The following is a 21,255-nucleotide window of genomic DNA, read 5'->3' as shown; positions in this document are numbered from 1 at the left end:
AGGCACTAATTGGAAAAGTATTGCGAAGCTAAGAAGAATTAAAGTGCCGGGTACGTCAAGAGCCATAGCTGTGGTTGTATGTGTGCTCTGTGCCTCGCCATCTTGCCGCCCGCCAATCGCCGCATCGATACTAGCAGGCTGAAACTTCTAGTACTGTATTCGTATGGATCAGAGAGTGAACTCTGTTTGTTTGGTGCAACAATAACCTAAATTTTACAAGAACTTTTCCATCATTTAATCATCCTCACAACTAACCTAGACAGGGCCCTTTCCAAACGTTGTGCATTTCGAGTGTCCCGAAATGAAAATTAAAAATTGCGTTAATGATAATTATTTGCAGAACTAGCTATATTAGAATGGTGTTTGAAGAAATGTTTTGTTGAGGAACCAGTAAATGAATAGCGAAGGTCTAACGAAGCCGAAAGATGACTTTAGTATTGATATAGTAATGAAGTTTATTATTTCGAGACAGAATTAAAAGCATTTAAATGAGCAGTAAATAAGATGAAAAGAGTAGTAACTTATATACTGGAAATCTTGAATGAATAATAAATTCAGTAATCATTTTTTTAAATACATCGATCATAACGTTTCAGGGTCCTCCCCTCATTCATTTGAATTCTGAAGTGTTCTAAATGGTTCAAATGGCTCTGAGCACTATAGGACTTAACTGCTGTGGTCATCAGTCCCCTAGAACTTAAAACTACTTAAACCTAACTAACCTAAGAACATCACACACATCCATGCCCGAGGCAGGATTCGAACCTGCGACCGTAGCAGTCGCGCGGTTCCGGAGTGAGCGCCTAGAACCGCTAGACCACCGCGGCCGGCTCTGAAGTGTTCTAAATTGGTTTGACCAGCAAAAGTTAAAGTCAAGATAAAAGTCTCCAGCCATCCTGATTTAGGTTTTCCGTGATTTCCCTAAATCGTTTCAGGCGAGTGCCGAGATGGTTCCTTTGAAAGGGCACGGCCGATTTCCTTCCCAATCCTTCCCTAACCCGAGCTTGCGCTCCGTCTCTAATGACCTCGTTGTCTACGGGACGTTAAACACTAACCACCACCACCAAGATAAAAGTCAAAATTTTAATCAAAATTGACATTTTGTGTGTGGCATGAAAGTACAATTTCTGTGGTAACCAATGCCCGATTTTGATCAGATTAATAGACTGTATAATGTTTTGTAGTAAACATTACAGTGTAGTGTTATGTATTCGTGATTTTCCATACCAGTACAGAATGTGAAACTACCAGTTCAATAGATTTTCTGGTTCTAAAATTCTACTATATTATGCAGTGTTACAACTTGTTGTTTTGCATGAATATATACCAACTTGTACAGTGAAGAAACTCAGTTAATGCCTAATTAGGCTGGTGACCGTATTATTGTCACATTGGTAGCATCTTCTGGTTTACTTTTGGTCCATCCTGACGTGTGATTGCATTTCGAACTTACTTGACGGATCATTGTTATTACAGAGTTGATGTAAGTCTGATTTGCCACCATTCAGGTACAAGCGGGCGATATCTATGCGAAAATCCTCTCTCATAAGGTGAATCCCGCTCACTTACGATAGCTTTAATGAGTACTGTGTCAGGGGTTACAAACTGATACCCATTGAAGTATGGGCAAGTGTGTCCCTCCGTCGCCATCTCTCAGTTACATAGCAGTAGACACTATATGCAGTGCCGCATGTGGTTACCGTCCATCCTGACACATCCTTCAGCCCTTCTTTCGCTCACACATGGCTCCATTCAGACTGTGTCACATGGATCGGTCACACGCTCCTGTAAAATCTGCACATTCTCGATGGCTTAGGCAAGTATCTCCACAGCTAGAAACTGAGTAGATTCACGTACGATGAATTGAGAGGCATTCTATCTGATCTCCTCAGCCAATCCATCGTCCACCAAACGTTGCGGTGAGCTACAGTCGCACGATCTGTAGAAGACGGAACTGGTGCCGCACCGTTCGTCTTTCTGCGAGGGTAACGTCGGATTTCTGTCGATGGGGACATTTAAAGACGTTAGTGCATGCCCAAACCGTGATCAATGTGCACCAGTTACTAGAGGTTTTTTTTGTGGTTTTAGGGCGCACAACTACAGTGGTCATTAGCGCCCAGACTAAGTTATGAATGCACTGCGAGGCACAAGGTTAAAACAGCAACTAAAAAGGACAACACTATAAAAGGCACATTAACAGGCAAGGGATTAAAAGAAAACAGCATAATCAAATGTCCTTAGACAGGTTTGTCAAGCGGATAAAACGAAGAACGCGAGCAGCTGCTCCTGGGTCACCCGCTAAAATGGCATCCAGAGTACATGGCAGGCCGAGATCAACGCGCAGTGTATTAATATTCGGACAGGACGTTAAAATGTGGCGTACAGTCAACAATTGCCCACATGGGTAGAACGGCGCCGGCGCAGCCGTCAGTAGATGGCGGTGGCCGAACCGGCAGTGTCCGATCCGTAACCGGGCCGAAACGACCTCCTCCCGCCGAGAAGGGCGTGAAGAGGTCGTCCGAGCCGCGGGGAGAGGTTTTGAGGCCCGAAGCTCATTTTCAGTAAGTGTAGATCAATCGGCATACCACAGCGATAAAATGCGCTGACAAATAACCCTACTAAAATCAGACGAAGGCACACAACGAGAAGCTGTCCGAGGCTGGAGGACAGCAGCCTTGGCAGCGGCATCTGCAGCTTCGTTCCCAGGGATGCCGACACGACCAGGAACCCACATAAAAGTAACTGGAGAACCGTCGTCCGCCAGCTGCTGAAGAGAGCGTCGGATCCGGTGCACGAAAGGGTGAACCATATACGGATCACTGAGGCTCTGGATGGCGCTCAGGTAATCAGAGCAGACGACATAAGCAGAATGTCGGTGGCGGCAGAAGTGAAGAACAGCCTGGTAGAGGGCAAATAGCTCGGCTGTGAAGACCGAACAATGGCCATGGAGCCGGTATTTGAAACTGTGTGCCCCACAATAAAAGAACACCCGACACCGTCATTGGTCTTAGAACCATCTGTATAAATGCTCGTATTAATGAACTTCGAACGAAGTTCTTCAAACTGCGAGCGGTATACCGAAGCTGGGGTAACCTCCTTTGGGAGCGAGCCGAGGTCAAGGTGAACGCGAACCTGGCGTTTGGCTCTCGCCCACTCTAAAGGTTGCAGGGAGTGGAAAATCAAGTTGCTGAAGGAGGCGACGAAAGCGAACTCCAGGGGGTAGCAGGGCAGATACATACAACCCGTATTGACAGTCGAGAGAGTCGTCAAAAAAGGAACGATAAGACGGGTGGTCGGGTATTGATAATAGATGACAGCATACCGACAAAGCAGTCTATCGCGCCGGTAGCTTAGTCTTCAGCATGAAGACTCTCAACGGGTCGACGGGACTAGTATAGAACGCTCCGATCGCAAGACGTAACCCCCGATGTTTTATGGAGTTCAGGCGGCATAAGATGGACGGCCGTGCAGAGGAGTGAGTATACATAGCTCCCATAATCCAGCTTTGAGCGGACGATCGACCGATAGAGGCGAAGTAGGACGGTTCGATCCGCTCCCCACGACGTTCCGCTGAGAACACGGAGGACATTTAGGGAACGGGTACAACTGGAGTGTGATACGATCTGAATGGAGTTAGGTGTGTTGTAAAGAGCATGTGATTCACTGCGAAGAATGGCTGAAGGATGTGTTAGGATGTGTACCGACTGTAATGTCTACTTCTACCTAACAGACAGATGAGAAAGAGAGGACAGATTGGCCAATATTTCATTGTTTCTGGACACATGATTTTATGGCCTTTTCGTTTAGTTTTACCAGTATTACCTCCTAATGGGATGTGTGACTTTTATTTAAAGCACAGTGTATATTCAAGCCTACTAGCAGCTTCCTTGTATAAAAAAAATTACTTCTCTAAACGGTACACATTTTTGGCAGACGATTCCAAGAGGTGTTGCAAATCTTATGATATGCCTTACACGCAGTTGCTTATATGTCTTAATTATCACTTCTGGTTTCGGTTTATAGCCATCGTCAAAGCATCTCTATACAGCAAAGAAAGGGGTGAAACAACCAGAAACACACAGAGTACAATCAGCTATACGTGACATGTTATAGCCTAACACTTAGGAAAGTAGACGTATTATTTTTGTATCATATCAATATAGCAAAGTTATTAAACCGGTCGATGTGGCCGAGTGTTTCTAGGCGCTTCAGTCTGGAACCGCGTGACCGCTACGGTCGCAGGTTTGAATCCTGCCTCGGGCGTGGATGTGTGTGATGTCCTTAGGTTAGTTACGTTTAAGTAGTTCTAAGTTCTAGGGGACTGATGACCTCGGATGTAAAGTCCCATAGTGCTCAGAGCCATTTGAAACATTTTTATTAAATATTAAGATGGCCCCACAGCAATTGCTGAACGTTAGTTATCCACACTCAAGATTGAAAGCACAGCTATAACTGGCCACCAGCTTATAAACAAAGCAAGGAGCAACAAACAATAAATGTATGTCATCAAAAACACACCACACCACTGATGTCGCTAGTGGCCGTTCATCAGTGACCTCTGCCCTTCATGCATTCAGTGTGCAAAGTTACTAAAATATGCTACAAAAAGTCTACTCTAGCCACAGAACTAGGAAACCTCCATGCTGTAAAAGTACAAGCCAGGTGTATAAGGCTATAATGGGAAACGAGAGAAAATAGTTCAAATGGTTCATGTGGGTCTGAGCACTATGGGACTCAACTTCTGAGGTCATTAGTCCCCTAGAACTTAGAACTACTTAAACCTAACTAACCTAAGGACATCACACACATCCATGCCCGAGGCAGGATTCGAACCTGCGACAGTAGCGGTCTCGCGGTTCCAGACTGCAGCGCCTAGAAACGCACGGCCACTTCGGCCGGCCGAGAAAATGGTAACATTTGACAGAGAATAGTATGAAAATGTAAAAAGGTAGCCTAATATTATAAATTGGCATATGAGTTCAGATAATGATAATATGTAAGGTTTCAGTAATTACCAATTACGGTGTTGTTATGGAACCAGACTCAGAAATATAATAATATTATTATTAAAGCTGCTGCTAAGTAAAACATTGTTAAAAGTCGGAAAACTGTGACAAAGTATGGTTATTCAGTTTGTTTCAGAATAGTCGTGTTCCTCTGTATCTTTTTTTGGTTCTTAGTCATCAGTCTTCTGACTGTTTGATGCGGCCCGCACGAATTCCTCTCCTGTGACAACCTCTTCATGTCAGAGTAGCACTTGCAACCAACATTCTCAATTTGGTTGAACACGTGCTTTCTATATACAGGGTGTTACAAAAAGGTATCGCCAAACTTTCAGGAAACATTCCTCACACACAAATAAAGAAAAGATGTCATGTGGACATGTGTCCGGAAACGCTTAATTTCCATGTTAGAGCTCATTTTAGTTTCGTCAGTATGTACTGTTCTTCCTCGATTCACCGCCAGTTGGCCCAATTGGAGGAAGGTAATGTTGACTTCGGTGCTTGTGTTCTCATGCGACTCATTGCTCTACAGTACTAGCATCAAGCACATCAGTACGTAGCATCAACAGGTTACTGCTCATCACGAACGTGGTTTTGCAGTCAGTTCATTGTTTACAAATGCGTAGTTGGCAGATGCCCATTTGATGTATGGATTAGCACGGGGCAATAGCCGTGGCGCGGTACGTTTGTATCGAGACAGGTTTCCAGGTGTCCCGACACGAAGACCTTCGAAACAATTGATCGGCGTCTTAGGGAGCACGGAACATTCCAGCCTATGACTCGCGACTGGGGAAGACCTAGAACGACGAGGACACCTGCAATGGACGAAGCAATTATTCGTGCAGTTGACGATAACCCTAATGTCAGCGTCAGAGAAGTTGCTGCTGTACAAGGTAACGTTGACCACGTCACTGTATGGAGAGTGCTACGGGAGAACCAGTTGCTTCCGTACCATGTACAGCGTGTGCAGGCACTATCAGCAGCTGATTCGCCTCCACGGGTACACTTCTGCGAATAGTTCATCCAACAATGTGTCAATCCTCATTCCAGTGCAAATGTTCTCTTTACGCATGAGGTTTCATTCCAACGTGATCAAATTGTAAATTTTCACACTCAACATGTGTGGGCTGACGAGAATCCGCACGCAATTGTGCAATCACGTCATCAACACAGATTTTCTGTGAACGTTTGGGGAGGCATTGTTGGTGATGTCTCGATTGGGCCCCAGGTTCTTCCACCTATGCTCAATGGAGCACGTTATCACGATTTCATACGGGATACTCTACCTGTGCTGCTAGAACATGCGCCTTTACAAGTACGATACAGCATGTGGTTCATGCACGATGGAGCTCCTGCACATTTCAGTCCAAGTGTTCGTACGCTTCTCAACAACATATTCGGTGACCGACGGATTGGTTAGAGGCGGACCATTTCCGTGGCCTCCACTCTCTCCTGACCTCAACCCTCTTGACTTTCATTTATGGGGGCATTTGAAAGCTCTTGTCTACGCAACCCCGGTACCAAATATAGAGACTCTTCGTGCTCGTATTGTGGACGGCTGTGATACAATACGCCATTCTCCAGGGCTGCATCAGCGCATCAGGGATTCCATGCGACGGACGGTGGGTGCATGTATCCTCGCTAACGGAGGACATTTTGAACATTTCCTGTAAGAAAGCGTTTGAAGTCACGCTGGTACGTTCTGTTGCTGTGTGTTTCCATTCCATGATTAAGTGATTTGAAGAGAAGTAATAAAATGAGCTCTAACATGGAAAGTAAGCGTTTCCAGACACGTGTCCACATAAGATATTTTCTTTCTTTGTGTGTGAGGGATGTTTCCTTAAAGTTTGGCCGTACCTTTTTGTAACACCCTGTATACAGAAATTCAGAAACAAAGCATGTGTCACATAACTGGCTGTCAAAGACGCATGGTAAAAGGTACACATTATTTGTGTAGTGCTTGCACTATGGGAGGAAGTTATCATTCATACATTCGTTTCACAGCTGTAACCCCCACTACATTTTGTCACGTGTTAGAGGTAGTATTCGCAAAAGAATGTAATTATTTGTAACTTACGTAAAGAGCGTTACAGTAATACGTAACAGTGATAATAGTAATCATCCTTTGCAAATAATTCAGTTTTGTGACCGAAAGACAGTTGAAACTTTTTGTGTTTACGCTACAGAAAATTACATTTCACCCCTGAGAGTGAAATTACCCGGCCGGCCGAAGTGGCCGTGCGGTTAAAGGCGCTGCAGTCTGGAACCGCAAGACCGCTACGGCGCAGGTTCGAATCCTGCCTCGGGCATGGATGTTTGTGATGTCCTTAGGTTAGTTAGGTTTAACTAGTTCTAAGTTCTAGGGGACTAATGACCTCAGCAGTTGAGTCCCATAGTGCTCAGAGCCATTTGAACCATTTTTTTGAAATTACCCCCAGGCTGGGAACGACTGATCTAACAGCACGTGACTACAAACAGCTCATAGAACTTTACACATCATTCGTTGCTCATGCAGAAAAAATAGGCGATCATTTGAACTCCTCATTCGAGTGAAAATTCCGCCGCAGGGCCATCCACCTGAGGACAGATGTTAGTTATGTACAGTGTATTGCAACCACTCTAAAAACTTTGAACATGTGTAGATTCCTAACCAAAATTCATAGAATCATGATTTAAAGAGATTTGTACACGTGTGGTTTAAACACATGGACTACACGACAGAAAAAACAGATCTGTATTTAAAATTTATATTCAGTGTCATCTTAGAGAGAGTAATAGCCGCGCGGAATTAGCCGAGCGGTCTAGGGCGCTGCAGTCGTGGACTGTGCGGCTGGTCCCGGCGGAGGTTCGAGTCTTCCCTCGGCCATGGGTGTGTGTGTTTGTCCTTAGGATAATTTAGGTTAAGCAGTGTGTAAGCTTAGGGACTGACGACCTTAGCACTTAAGTCTCATAAGATTTCACACACATTTGAACAGAGATTAGGGCTAATAAGGGAATCTATGTAACAGAGATGGGATGGAATACAGATGAATGGTAAGTTCAATTGTCTTGCATACGCAGATGATATAGTACTGCTAACTGAACAAAATCACGAGCTCAAAGAAATGTATCAGATAGTGCACAACAACGCACTGAAGGTTGGGCTAAAGGTGAATCAGGACGAAACGAGAGTTAACGTAATGAGAAAGAAGACAAGATCAGAAGAATTTGTGGCATCAGGGACGACACAATTCAGCAGTTCAGATACTTGAGATTTTCGTTTACCAGTGACAACAGGTTACGAATGGACATCAAGGAGAGAACAGCAGTGCCAACGAGATGCATGTATTCCCTCAGCAGCCGGCCGGAGTGGCCGAGCGCTTCTAGGCGCTACAGTCTGGAACCGCGCGACCGCTACGGTCACAGGTTCGTATCTTGCCTCGGGCATGGATGTGTGTGATGTCCTTAGTTAGGTTTAAGTAGTTCTAGGTCCTAGGGGACTGATGACCTTAGAAGTTTAGTCCCGTAGTGCTCAGAGCCATTTCAACCATTATTCCCTCTGCGAGACGCTGAGCTCAGAATCAATATTAGCGAATACTAAGATGAGAATAATAATTCCAATTCCAAAGAAAGCAGGTGTTCACACATGTGAAAATTACCGGACTATCAGTTTAATAAGTCATAGCTGCAAAATACTAACGCGAACTGTTTACAGACGAATGGAAAAACTAGTAGAAGCCGACCTCGGGGAAGATCAGTTTGGATTCCGTAGAAATATCGGAACACGTGAGGCAATACTAACCCTACGACTTATCTTAGAAGCTAGATTAAGGAAAGAGCAAACCTACGTTTCTAGCATTTGTAGACTAAGAGAAAGCTTTTGACAATGTTGACTGGAATACTCTCTTTCAAATTCTGGAGGTGGCAGGGGTAAAAATACAGGGAGCGAAAAACTATATACAATTTGTACAGAATCCAGATGGCAGTTACAGAGTCGACGGACTTGAAAGGGAAGCAGTGGTTGGGAAGGGAGTGAGACGGGGTTGTAGCCTCTCCCTGATGTTATTCAATCTCTATATTGACCAAGCACTGAAGGAATCAAAAGAAAAATTCGGAGTAGGTATTAAAATCCATGGAGAAGAAATAAAAACTTTGAGATTCGCCGATGACATTGTAATTCTGTCAGAGACAACAAAGGACTTGGAAGAGCAGTTGAACGGAATGGATAGTGTCTTGAAAGGAGGATATAAGATGAACATCAACAAAAGCAAAACGAGGATAATGGAATGTAGTCGAATTAAGTCGGGAGTTAGATTAGGAAATGAGACACTTAAAGTAGTAAAGGAGTTTTGCTATTTCTGGAGCAAAATAATTGATGATGGTCGAAGTAGAGAGGATATAAAATGTAGACTGGCAATGGCAAGGAAAGTGTTTCTGAAGAAGAGAAATTTGTTTACATCGAGTGTAGATTTAAGTGTCAGGAAGTCGTTTCTGAAAGTATTTGTATGGAGTGTAGGCATGTATGGAAGTGAAACGTGGACGATAAATATTTTGGACAAGAAGAGAATAGAAGGTTTCGAAATGTGCTGCTACAGAACAATGCTGAAGATTAGATGGGTAGATCACATAACTAATGAGGAGATAATGAATAGAATTGGGGAGAAGAGGAGTTTGTGGCACAACTTGACTAGAAGAAGTGATCGGTTGGTAGGACATGTTCTGAGGCATCAAGGGATCACCAGTTTAGTATTGGAGGGCAGCGTGGAGGGTAAAAATCGTAGAGGGAGACCAAGAGAGGAATACAGTAAGCAGATTCAGAAGGATGTAGGTTGCAGTAGGTACTGGGAGATGAAGAAGCTTGCACAGTATAGAGTAGCATGGAGAGCTGCATCAAACCAGTCTCAGGACTGAAGACCACAACAACAACAAGATGAGAATATACCCTGAGATGACATAAATCACTGGATACTGATATGCACATCAACACATCGCGGTAGTAACGTGTACACATGGTAGAAAGGAGCAGTGCATTTGTACTCAGGTGATCCATGTGTAAAGGTTTCCATCGAGATTATGGCCGCGTGTTGAGAATAAATTAGCGGTATGTTAGTTGCAACTACAAGTACGGGACAGTCCACAAATCCTTAGGAAGGGAATTCAATATCGCGAGATCCACACAATCAAGAATGTGCCCAGAATGCCAAATTTTAGGCACGACCTTCACTTTACGACCGAGAGCAACGGCGTCTGCGTAGAGTTGTCAGCGCCAACAGACGAGCAATACTACGTGAAATAACCACAGAAACCAAGTTGAGGCGTACGACGAACGTATTTGTTAGGATTGTATTGTGTACATAGTTCCGCGTAGTCAGCGCGTACACATCTTTCCCACTGGAGCGCGCCCCGCTAAGCACAACAGCGCAGGCGCTGCGCTCGTCCGTCTCCGGACTACGAGATGGCGCTGTCTTAGAGATGGACCAAATTCTGCTTCCGCCGATCCGCGTATTAATATGTAATGCAGCCAATGAGATTGCTGCTAACGTAGAACCTTTTCTCCTCGCGGATCACACTCGCGCAGTGATACCTGAACGTGCGAGGTATTATAACGAGTGTACAGACCTCCGATTAGTCAGTCTGCCATTTGTCTGCACCAGTCTGTACCAGTCTGCATTAGTCTGTAGCAGTCTATAGTCAAGTTTCAGTCTGCGCCTAATAAGATTACCATATTCCTGTACATAGCCACGAAGATAAATGTATAGACACTTTGTCAAGCATCAGAGATATGTGAGAATAAGATTAACGTACCAAGACCAAAGGAACTTCAGATTGTCAATCAGAATCAAGTTAAGTAATGTTTATGCTTGTTATTATTTTAATAAATATGTGTGAAAATTAATCAAGTTCTGTTTAAAGTTGGTCACCGTCAATCTGCTACTCTAAGCGTGCAAGTGGCATTTCTATCGTCTGAACTAACGGCAGAAGATAAAGACGCCATGATAAGACCACGAGACATATTGCTGACACTCGCCTACTTCGTTAGAGCGACAAGTCAAATAATCTGATGGTGTGTGTGAGAGGTGGCATGAGCCCCCTCTCATATTTCTATCTTACGACTCTCCTCTCTATTTGCATGCGGTGGAGGGCTGCTATTCCTTCACACGCGGACTTCCCACGCAGCGTCTCTCGTCACCCGGGTGGTCCGGTGACAGGCGGGTTAAGCCGACGTGTGTGAGGCAGTCGAGTGAATGCTTTGCAGACGCCGACATTGTCAAGAGACACGCCCGCTGGGGTGTGAAGTAGCGGCTGGGCTAGAGGTTCCGTTACTTCGGAGAAACTTAGCGAAAACACTTTCTGGCGGGCTACCAGCGAGGCGTGGGAATGACTTGTGTACCCTGGCAGTTGTGGCGGGAAAATTCCCGCACTTTCTGCAAAATAGTAACGGTGATTGGTTTGCTCAGGGCATAGCGCTGTGACGTAGCAAAATCAGCACAGAAATTGGCGCCAAGAATCTCCATTGGTGGAATGGTAGTGCTCCGGCAATGGAGTGGAATTTCCGGCGGTTTTCGAGTTGCTGATTGGAACGTTTAACCTCGGCCACTGTCGTGGGGGCGGAAATGTTCTGTGTTCGGCCTGTACGGGTGCTCTTGTGGGTAGTCGGCAGTCGCCTTTCGGTCGAGGACGTCGAAGCAACCAGCCCTCGCCTGCGGTACGCCAGATCGTGTTCTGGGAGATAAGAAGACCGTTTGGTAATGTACGTCCGCAGCACCGGCAGATAGGGATTTTCCTAGGTGACAATCAGAGCTCAGCAGAGCGCGCCTGTTCATCCTTTTCTAACTTTGTTCTGTTTCGAGTAGCAGCAATTACTGTTGGGTTAGCTGTGTGTCTCTCTTGAGATTTGAGTGGAAAGGAATTGGCTCCACATACCACTACGTCTTAAACCTCACGATCTAAGTTAGGGACAACTTCACCTTTATAGTGTTTGTATGAATCTCCAATTTTAGCCAATTTGATGTTTTATAAATATTTCCTGTATTTCTTTTACTATTCTGTGTTTAATCTTAATAAATCATATTGTTATTTTGGACAGAACTTTCATTCTGTTAATCGATAGAGCAACCCTATCATTCCTCACTATGCTAATGAAACCTTGGTTTATTTAACTTATGTATCAAATTAAATTATTGCAGGTGCCAAACTCTCTTCTACTCCACTAGCAGGGTTGATTAGAGTCAGTTCGCGTATTTCTTTTATCCTTGTGCAACAGCAAAAGTCGGAGTTAGAATAGGGGGGGGGGGGGGCTTAGAGCATGATTTACATATGTGGATTCTAGTAGAATTTAGTGATAAATACACTGCTAGCCCCGGCACCTCGCATAATATGGCGACCCTTAGCCTCGGATCTTTCCTGAGAATCACTGATTAACAAACAGTATTCTTAGTACGAACATTCAAATTTTTTTTTCTCTAATTTTTTTTATTGATTAATACCCAAGTTTTTTTCTTATAGTTCCGTGATTAGTTTTAAGTAGCGGCGCATGATTACAGTTTTTGTTTTCAGTGTATATATATTTTTTTTGTTCATTGTTTTTTTGTGTTTCGTTGATGTGGTGTCCGTACCACATCGCACTTTGTCGGATTTGTGTGCGGTTTCTGTACCACATCAAATTGTGTTTGTGATTACAGCGTTGGAACAGCGTTGTTGAAATTTTATGTCTATGTGTAAAAATATATGGAGTAGATTAATTTAATTGTGCATTCTAGATAAATTTGTTTTTCATGAATGATAACGAGAAGTAAGGCACGACTATTATCGATCGAAGCTAAAACAAAAGAGGATAGAATAATGGATAAGGGGCAGTTTATTGACGGGAATAGGTTCGGAGATGAGATGGGCACATTTTTAGCAGGACAGAACGCCAGGGTCATTGATGAGGAAGGTGATTTGGACGCGATCTTAGAGCAGCGTTGCGGCCGTGATTATGATAGTGAGGTAGAGGATGAAACAGAGACAGTTACACAGGTCGAGACGGTAGCAGAAGTTTATAATCAAACGAACGAGAGCAGACAGGAGCCAGCTCGGCCACGTCAGAGCTCTAGCGCCCAGGTGTCCAGAGTTACATCACCCATGTGTGACGAGGATCAAATTGATGACATTAACCCAATACTGAGCTTCCTACGGTCAATGAAAGAAGAAGCTGACGAACAACGCAAGAAGGAGAAGGAAGAAGCTGAAGAACAGCGTAAGAAGGAGAAAGAAGAAGCTGACGAACAGCGTAAGAAGGAGAAAGAAGAAGCTGACGAACAGCGTAAGAAGGACACTCAGGCAATAATTTCGCATATAGGGAAAATTCGTGGGGAATTACTAACAATAAAGAAAGAATGTGGAGAAGCTAAACAGATGTCACTGGTAGCACAAAAAGTAGCAGGCCTAGCCAAAACGGCAGCAATGGGGGCAATGAAAGTTGCAAAAGTAACTTCTCAACTCGCAGGTCGCTTGCGACGTGCGACACAAGCCCACTCAAAATCCCTAGCGTTCTTAAAAACCCAAGGTAATATTGTGGTTACGAACATCACGAAACAAATGAAAGAAGTAGAGAGTCGGATAGCAAAACTAGAGCGAAACGGGCACACGAGCACTGCGCATTCGGATACCAATGATGGAGTACACAGAATTGTGTCTCCGAGGAAAAGCCCGCCGTGCTCCAGCCCAGTGACAGAGTGCGGAACTAACAATGCACACGCAGAAACACGTAGTAATAGCTCCAATAATTGTAGCCCACTTAGGAGAGGGAATTCTGAGTGCCACTGCCACTATGATACAGAGGTAGCACATCACAGTTATCAGCAAGATAGATCAGGACACTCAGCAGACGTGCAAGTATCGGAAACGAGTGACAACACCAGTGCGAGGATCGGACAGGATTTTGATCACAATCACTTCCTGTCGATACTAAAATTCCAAAAGTTCAGAGATAATGGAGGGTCGATGCATCCCAAGAGCTGGGTGATGCAGTTTACAAATTCATTACCGTCATCATGGCCAACCCTGGCAAAATTAGAATTCATGTGTGGACACATCGAAGGCCAAGCCGCGGAAAAGATGCGGGGTGTGGCAGCGACGTGTCAGACTTATCAGGAATTTGTTGATGCGTTCCTGGGGATCTACTGGTCAAAGGAAACGCAAGACAGGATTAAAGACGAAATAATATTTTGTCCTGAACTGGAAGTGTCCGGGCATAAGAGCGCAACCAAATTTTTTGATGATTTACTCAAGAAGAATCAGTTTTTAGATAGTCCATATAGCAAGGGAGAAATCATCAAATTTTGTTTTTCCAAATTGCCTGTTAGGTATCAACAGACACTTGTCGGCAAGTGTGGATCTGACATCGAAGCATTCAAGAGTCTATTGCGCGAACTCTAAGTAGTCTTCGATAAACAAGACGCAAAGGACAGGAAGAAGGCGCAAAATAACAAATACCACGGGCCAGCAAGGGCAGACGACAACAGATCGCATAATCGCGCTCGTCAGTTAGGAAACCAGGGTTACGGAAATCAAGGTTACGCAATTCAAGGTTATGGAAACCAGAGACATGGAAACCAGGACGTCAGGGAACAGGGTCAATCTAGACAAGGAATCTGGGACAGGAGGAATAACGAACGGCAAAGCGACCGTAACTGGAGAGAGCGAAATCAAGGACCACAGGAGAACCAGGAGATTGAAATTAGACCTGCAAATCCTAAGGCACGTCAGAGGAGGGGGAGTCTGACAAGGGATTGGCGCTAGTCCATAGGACTCCACCACATCTCTCACACAAAGAAGTTCGTGGAATAATAGTAGTTTAAGTGGTGTACATAGTAGAATAGGCAAATATATGAACCTTTCTTCGGGGAACAATAATCGTTGCATTAATGGATTAAGATTGTTAAAGTATTAACACGCTGCGTTTTCTCGCATAAGAATTTACTGGTGTTAATTTTTTTTTGTCTATGTTCGGGATCTCCTCTGTCGTTGCGATAAGAGGCACTACCTTTCCATGAGCAATGTTTTTGTCCTTTCCTATCTGGTGTCCATGTTAAGGGATAAAGATGAGTGACGAGATGTTGCACAAACGGGCGCATACAAGAACGTGCTCTTAGAAGCGTTCTGAGAAGTCGTGATACGCTCCATAGCGGCCACAACCAGTTCGTGAATCGTTCATACCAATGCTTGCAGGCACGCGTCAGTGCACTGCAAGATTGTGCTATATTGCGTGATTTCGAGGATGAAATGGGCAGTATAGTTTTTGCAGAGCTGCGCCAGCATCGTTGTCTTGCAAGTCGGGGTGATCCTGTGAGCGTTTGACTCCAATGGTGCCCTAGACGAGAGAAATGCGAGCATAAAGCCTACCATGCCAATGTGCTGGTTGGGGATTTAGCGTGCTGCTCGTGACTGTCACAGATGAATAACCAGGGACTTATACTTGGATATTCGTGACATACTGTGTAGCTGGCGTGTGTTGGGCGACTGAATCCTCAACAGGAACCACCCCTGGCTTGGTCATATTACATTGCTTCTGGAAAGGTGTGCTCTGATCCCGAAAACCGCATCAGATAGAGAAGGAAGTTGCAACTATAAATTTATTGTCGTGTATAGCCATGGCTAACCCAGTCTCTGGAGTTTCAGTGAGGCGTAGTGAGAACTCGGAGGCCATGTCGTACGGCGCGCACATCACTGTCGTCAATAGCGGCGAGCAGCGAGACATCTCAACGTAACAGGAATTATGTGAGAGTATTGTATAAAAAAAAGGTAATAATAATAATAATAGAGTACCATATTCTAGGATAAATTAAACTTTAGGATTTTTACAATAACTAGATTAATATTGTGGGGGTTTTCTACCACAAGTGTTGTGTTTGGCGCGCGCCTGTTGGGATGTTATTTTTCAGGTCATGAAACCACAGACCCGAGATGGAGGGACGACCGGCGAGCGAACGTACAATAGTTGCATGTTCGAACGTACAATAGTTGCATGTTCTTTATAGCTCAGTAAAACTTCAGCCCGCATAATAATATAATTTATTTAGAAGACATAGAATGTAGATCGTTGGCATATGGTAGTTAATTCTTGAGCATGTCTACTGTCGATCTATATAATTAATAGTAATATTAGTGCGGGCCCGCACATTTAGTTGTTCATCCATTACAAAGCATCAGTTATCACACACCATGTACATACTGAGATCGGTCTCTACACATATATCAAAATAAATTATTTCCATGTCTAGATTAGATGTTATAATGATTGCCATAGATTAATAACTATAAAAGTAAAATAAGAGTGTCTGAAATGACAGACCATCAATGTTTCATTATGTAAATTTATTATAACATAGAAGGTCATGGGAAAAAGTTAGGCATAAGATTTTTGTAAGAATTGTGCAGATGACGAGGATCGTGGCAATGCGGAGGCCGGCCGGAGCGGGAACAAGAGGTCTACGGCTACCTGCAAGAAAAGAGCGTCAGCACCCCACCTGACGTGAAGGGCGAGAACATCCGGTCCACAGGCTGACGGTCACCCGGCCGCATATCTGAGGGATTACGCGGGACCCTCGCCAGGCCACAAGCGAAAGTGAGGCTGGCCGTTGACACTGACACGCGACCCACACGCGACAGCCTGTTAGCTCTCCGGACGTGGCAGCCGTTTGGAGGGATTCCCTGCGGCAGACCACGTTGTCGTGAGTACACGAAGAAGATCACATATCGTGTCAGAATCTGCGCCTCATGTGCCTCAGGACAGAAAGGGACGCTATATACTCATCTGTTTGGGTTTTTACAACTCACTAGCATTGGCCGATCTGCATACACAAAGCAGTATCGTGCCACACTAACAAATGTATGGTCTCATTTCTAACTTCTCCCCTCTTTTAGAGAGCAGTTTTAGCAATCGTCACTCCTAGTTCGATCCTGTATGGATGACCTCACACACTTGTGGAGTCACTCCACGTGCCATCATCCCTTGTCGAACTGCAATATTGGGAAACGTAAAGTACTGTCCAGCGAGAGAAGAGATCTAGACTAGTGATGTATCCCAACAAATAGACCTCAGAGACAATTAATCGACGTGAGGAGAGCCTATCACTGTGTCTTCCTACCGTACTGCCGTGATCATATGCGTGGGTCTGACTACAATCTCAACAGCATACTGCAGACACTCCAGAACTCCCTATTGCTGTTGCCACAACGTAGCAACAACACCCGACGTTTAGCCTTATGTGATGTCAGTACTGTGTAATTAGTGAAGTGCTACGGATATTTCTAACAATGTGATTTAGTGCCTCATTCTCAGCACAGTCGTGAACTTTGTGCAATGTGCATGCACAATTTGATGCCCCATGAACCTTTTTTTTTTTTTTTTTCTTAAATTTCTTTCTCTAGTGTTGGTTTTGTAATGTATGTTATACCTTGTATGTGTTTGTGTTTTACACTGTAATTCTTATTACAAATTACTGTATTGTTCTCCACACCATGTTTTTTTTGTATTTTGTATTTATTGTTGTGTGTATGCGAACAGTGTGCCTGAAGTCCCCATAAACTGAAGCAGATACCACCACTGTCATTGTGAATGGACCATCAGTTCAGGGAACATTTTGTAAAGGTTATTCTTGCTGCAGGGAGACAGAATGAATCGGAGGTTGTAATTAGATTCTGAAAGCTCACAAAGAGATTGTTAACTTAAATAGTATCATGTGTGAGTGAGTTCAGGTTAGTTTAATGATTAAAATTGTTGTAACATCTTAGGCATTTAATTGCGGAGCACTCCAACTCTGATTGTAAAGAATAAACTGCTCCATATTTGGCTCAGATGCCCGGGCCATATTTAGAGCGTGAATGTCTGCGTGAATCGGTGTTTGGAAGGGGCTCCCTGGGTATGGATGTGTGATGTGAGTGTTAGTGTTCCATATTAAGAAGGTGAAGTTGGCTACATCATAAATAATCCTCCGTCTATGAGCTGCATTTTTCAGTTGCAGTGATTTTCTTTATAGAGTGCGGCATGTGGAGCCAGTTGCGAGATTGTTCTTGGGCGATTGACTCACTACCTTGCTCCTAAGTGAGCCAACCGCTCACCAATTACAATCTAAAATGGCGTAGGGGCTATGAGAGGTGGCATGAGCCCCCTCTCATATTTCTATCTTACGACTCTCCTCTCTATTTGCATGCGGTGGAGGGCTGCTATTCCTTCACACGCGGACTTCCCACGCAGCGTCTCTCGTCACCCGGGTGGTCCGGTGACAGGCGGGTTAAGCCGACGTGTGTGAGGCAGTCGAGTGAATGCTTTGCAGACGCCGACATTGTCAAGAGACACGCCCGCTGGGGTGTGAAGTAGCGGCTGGGCTAGAGGTTCCGTTACTTCGGAGAAACTTAGCGAAAACACTTTCTGGCGGGCTACCAGCGAGGCGTGGGAATGACTTGTGTACCCTGGCAGTTGTGGCGGGAAAATTCCCGCACTTTCTGCAAAATAGTAACGGTGATTGGTTTGCTCAGGGCATAGCGCTGTGACGTAGCAAAATCAGCACAGAAATTGGCGCCAAGAATCTCCATTGGTGGAATGGTAGTGCTCCGGCAATGGAGTGGAATTTCCGGCGGTTTTCGAGTTGCTGATTGGAACGTTTAACCTCGGCCACTGTCGTGGGGGCGGAAATGTTCTGTGTTCGGCCTGTACGGGTGCTCTTGTGGGTAGTCGGCAGTCGCCTTTCGGTCGAGGACGTCGAAGCAACCAGCCCTCGCCTGCGGTACGCCAGATCGTGTTCTGGGAGATAAGAAGACCGTTTGGTAATGTACGTCCGCAGCACCGGCAGATAGGGACTTTCCTAGGTGACAATCAGAGCTCAGCAGAGCGCGCCTGTTCATCCTTTTCTAACTTTGTTCTGTTTCGAGTAGCAGCAATTACTGTTGGGTTAGCTGTGTGTCTCTCTTGAGATTTGAGTGGAAAGGAATTGGCTCCACATACCACTTCGTCTTAAACCTCAGGATCTAAGTTAGGGACAACTTCACCTTTATAGTGTTTGTATGAATCTCCAATTTTAGCCAATTTGATGTTTTATAAATATTTCCTGTATTTCTTTTACTATTCTGTGTTTAATCTTAATAAATCATATTGTTATTTTGGACAGAACTTTCATTCTGTTAATCGATAGAGCAACCCTATCATTCCTCACTATGCTAATGAAACCTTGGTTTATTTAACTTATGTATCAAATTAAATTATTGCAGGTGCCAAACTCTCTTCTACTCCACTAGCAGGGTTGATTAGAGTCAGTTCGCGTATTTCTTTTATCCTTGTGCAACAGCAAAAGTCGGAGTTAGAATGGGGGGGGGGGGCTTAGAGCATGATTTACATATGTGGATTCTAATAGAATTGAGTGATAAATACACTGCTAGCCCCGGCACCTCGCATGTGTACCGAAGGTCTTACAGTACGCACACCACAGACTGTGTGGCGAAATTCGGCGTTAATGGGCGATGGCAGCGAACGACCGATGGGAGTGCCTCCGGTAACAGCGCAACATCGCCTGCAGCGCTTCTGCTGGGCTCGTGACCGTATCGCTTGGACGCTAGACGACTGGAAACCCGTGGCCTTGTCAGACGAGTCCCTACCTCAGTTGGTAAGAGCTGATGGTAGGGTTCGAGTGTAGCACAGACCCCACGAAACTGCGGGCCCAGGTTGTCAACAAGGTACTGTCCAAGCTGATGGTGGTTCCGTCACGGTGTGGGCTGTGCTTACATGAAATCGACTGGGTCCTCCAGTCCGACTGAACCGATTATTGACCGGAAATGATTCTGTTCGGCTACTCGCAGACAATTTGCAACGATTCGTCGACGTAATTTTTTACGGATCACAATGCGGCATGCCACCGGGCCACAATTGTTCACGATTGGTTTGAAGAACATTCTGGAGAATGGTTTTGCCTCACAGACCGGCCGACACGAATCCCACGAACATCTATGGGACGTGATAGAGATGTGCGTCCCTGCACAAAATCCTGCACCTGCAAAACTTCCGCAAGTGTAGAACCAACATGGCTCCATATTTCTGCAGTGAACGTCCAAAGACTTGTTGAGTCCTCGCCACACCGGATACGTGATTTTGGTTATCTCACACTACAACATAATATGCCCAGCAGCCACGTACAGGTCAAAAACTTGCACATGACAAAACGAGAAGGACTACTACTATTTGAAAGAAGAGAAATGAGAAAGACGTGGGAAGCGGTTTTAGATGAAGAAGAATGGACAGGGAGGAAGAATGAGAAAATGCACCTATTGATGCACCAACCAATAATCCCATGGAAGCCAAAGAGAGAAAGAATCTAGTGGGCTGGCCGTGCAACCCGTGTGCCAGAAGGAAGACAAATGAAGAAAGTGCTTTGAGGTGGGGAAACTACACTACTGGCCATTAAAATTGCTACACCAAGAATAAATGCAGATGATAAACGGATATTCATTGGACAAATATATTCTACTAGAACTGAAATGTGACTACATTTTCACGGAATTTGGGTGGATACATCCTGAGAAATCAGTACCCAGAACAACAACCTCTGGCCGTAATAACAGCCTTGATACGCCTGGGCATTGAGTCAAACAGAACTTGGTTGGCGTGTACAGGTACAGCTGCCCATGCAGCTTCAAAACGATACCACAGTTCATCAAGAGTACTGGCTGGCGTATTGTGACGAGCCAGTTGTTCGGCCACCATTGACCAGACGTTTTCAATTGGTGAGAGATCTGGAGAATGTGTTGGACAGGGCAGCAGTCGACCATTTTCTGTATCCAGAAAGGCCCGTACAGGACCTGCAACATGCGGTCGTGCATTATCCTGCTGAAATGTAGGGTTTCGCAGGGATCGAATGAAGGGTAGAGCCATGGGTCGTAACACATCTGAAATGTAACGTCTACTGTTCAAAGTGTCGTCAATGTGAAAAAGAGATGACCGAGATGTGTAACGAATGCCATCCCATACCATCACGCTGGTGATACGCTTCCAATGTGCGTTCACCCCGATGTCGCCAAAGACGGATGCGACCATCATGATGCTGTAAACAGAACCTAGATTCATCTGAAAAAATGACATTTTCCCATTCGTGCACCCAGGTTCGTCGTTGAGTACACCATCGCAGGCGCTCCTGCTTTTGATGCAACGTCAAGCGTAACCGCAGCCATGGTCTCCGAGCTGATAGTTCATGCTGCTAGAAACGTCGTCGAACTGTTCGTGCAGATGTTTGTTGTCTTGCAA

The 21,255-nt window shown here is 44.8% G+C and overlaps 1 protein-coding gene across 3 annotated transcripts in view; it reads right to left on the bottom strand.

Annotated features, from left to right (window-relative positions):
• Nucleotides 1–21,255, bottom strand: part of LOC126215393 (aminopeptidase Ey-like) — a 406,189-nt gene that overhangs the window by 164,474 nt on the left and 220,460 nt on the right. The window lies entirely within an intron of this gene.

This window comes from Schistocerca nitens, chromosome 12 (genome assembly GCF_023898315.1).
Source record: "Schistocerca nitens isolate TAMUIC-IGC-003100 chromosome 12, iqSchNite1.1, whole genome shotgun sequence".
NCBI classification, from domain to species: Eukaryota; Metazoa; Arthropoda; class Insecta; order Orthoptera; family Acrididae; genus Schistocerca; species Schistocerca nitens.
The sequence above is the reverse complement of the archived record's forward strand: the minus strand, read 5'-3'. Positions and strand labels throughout refer to the sequence as shown.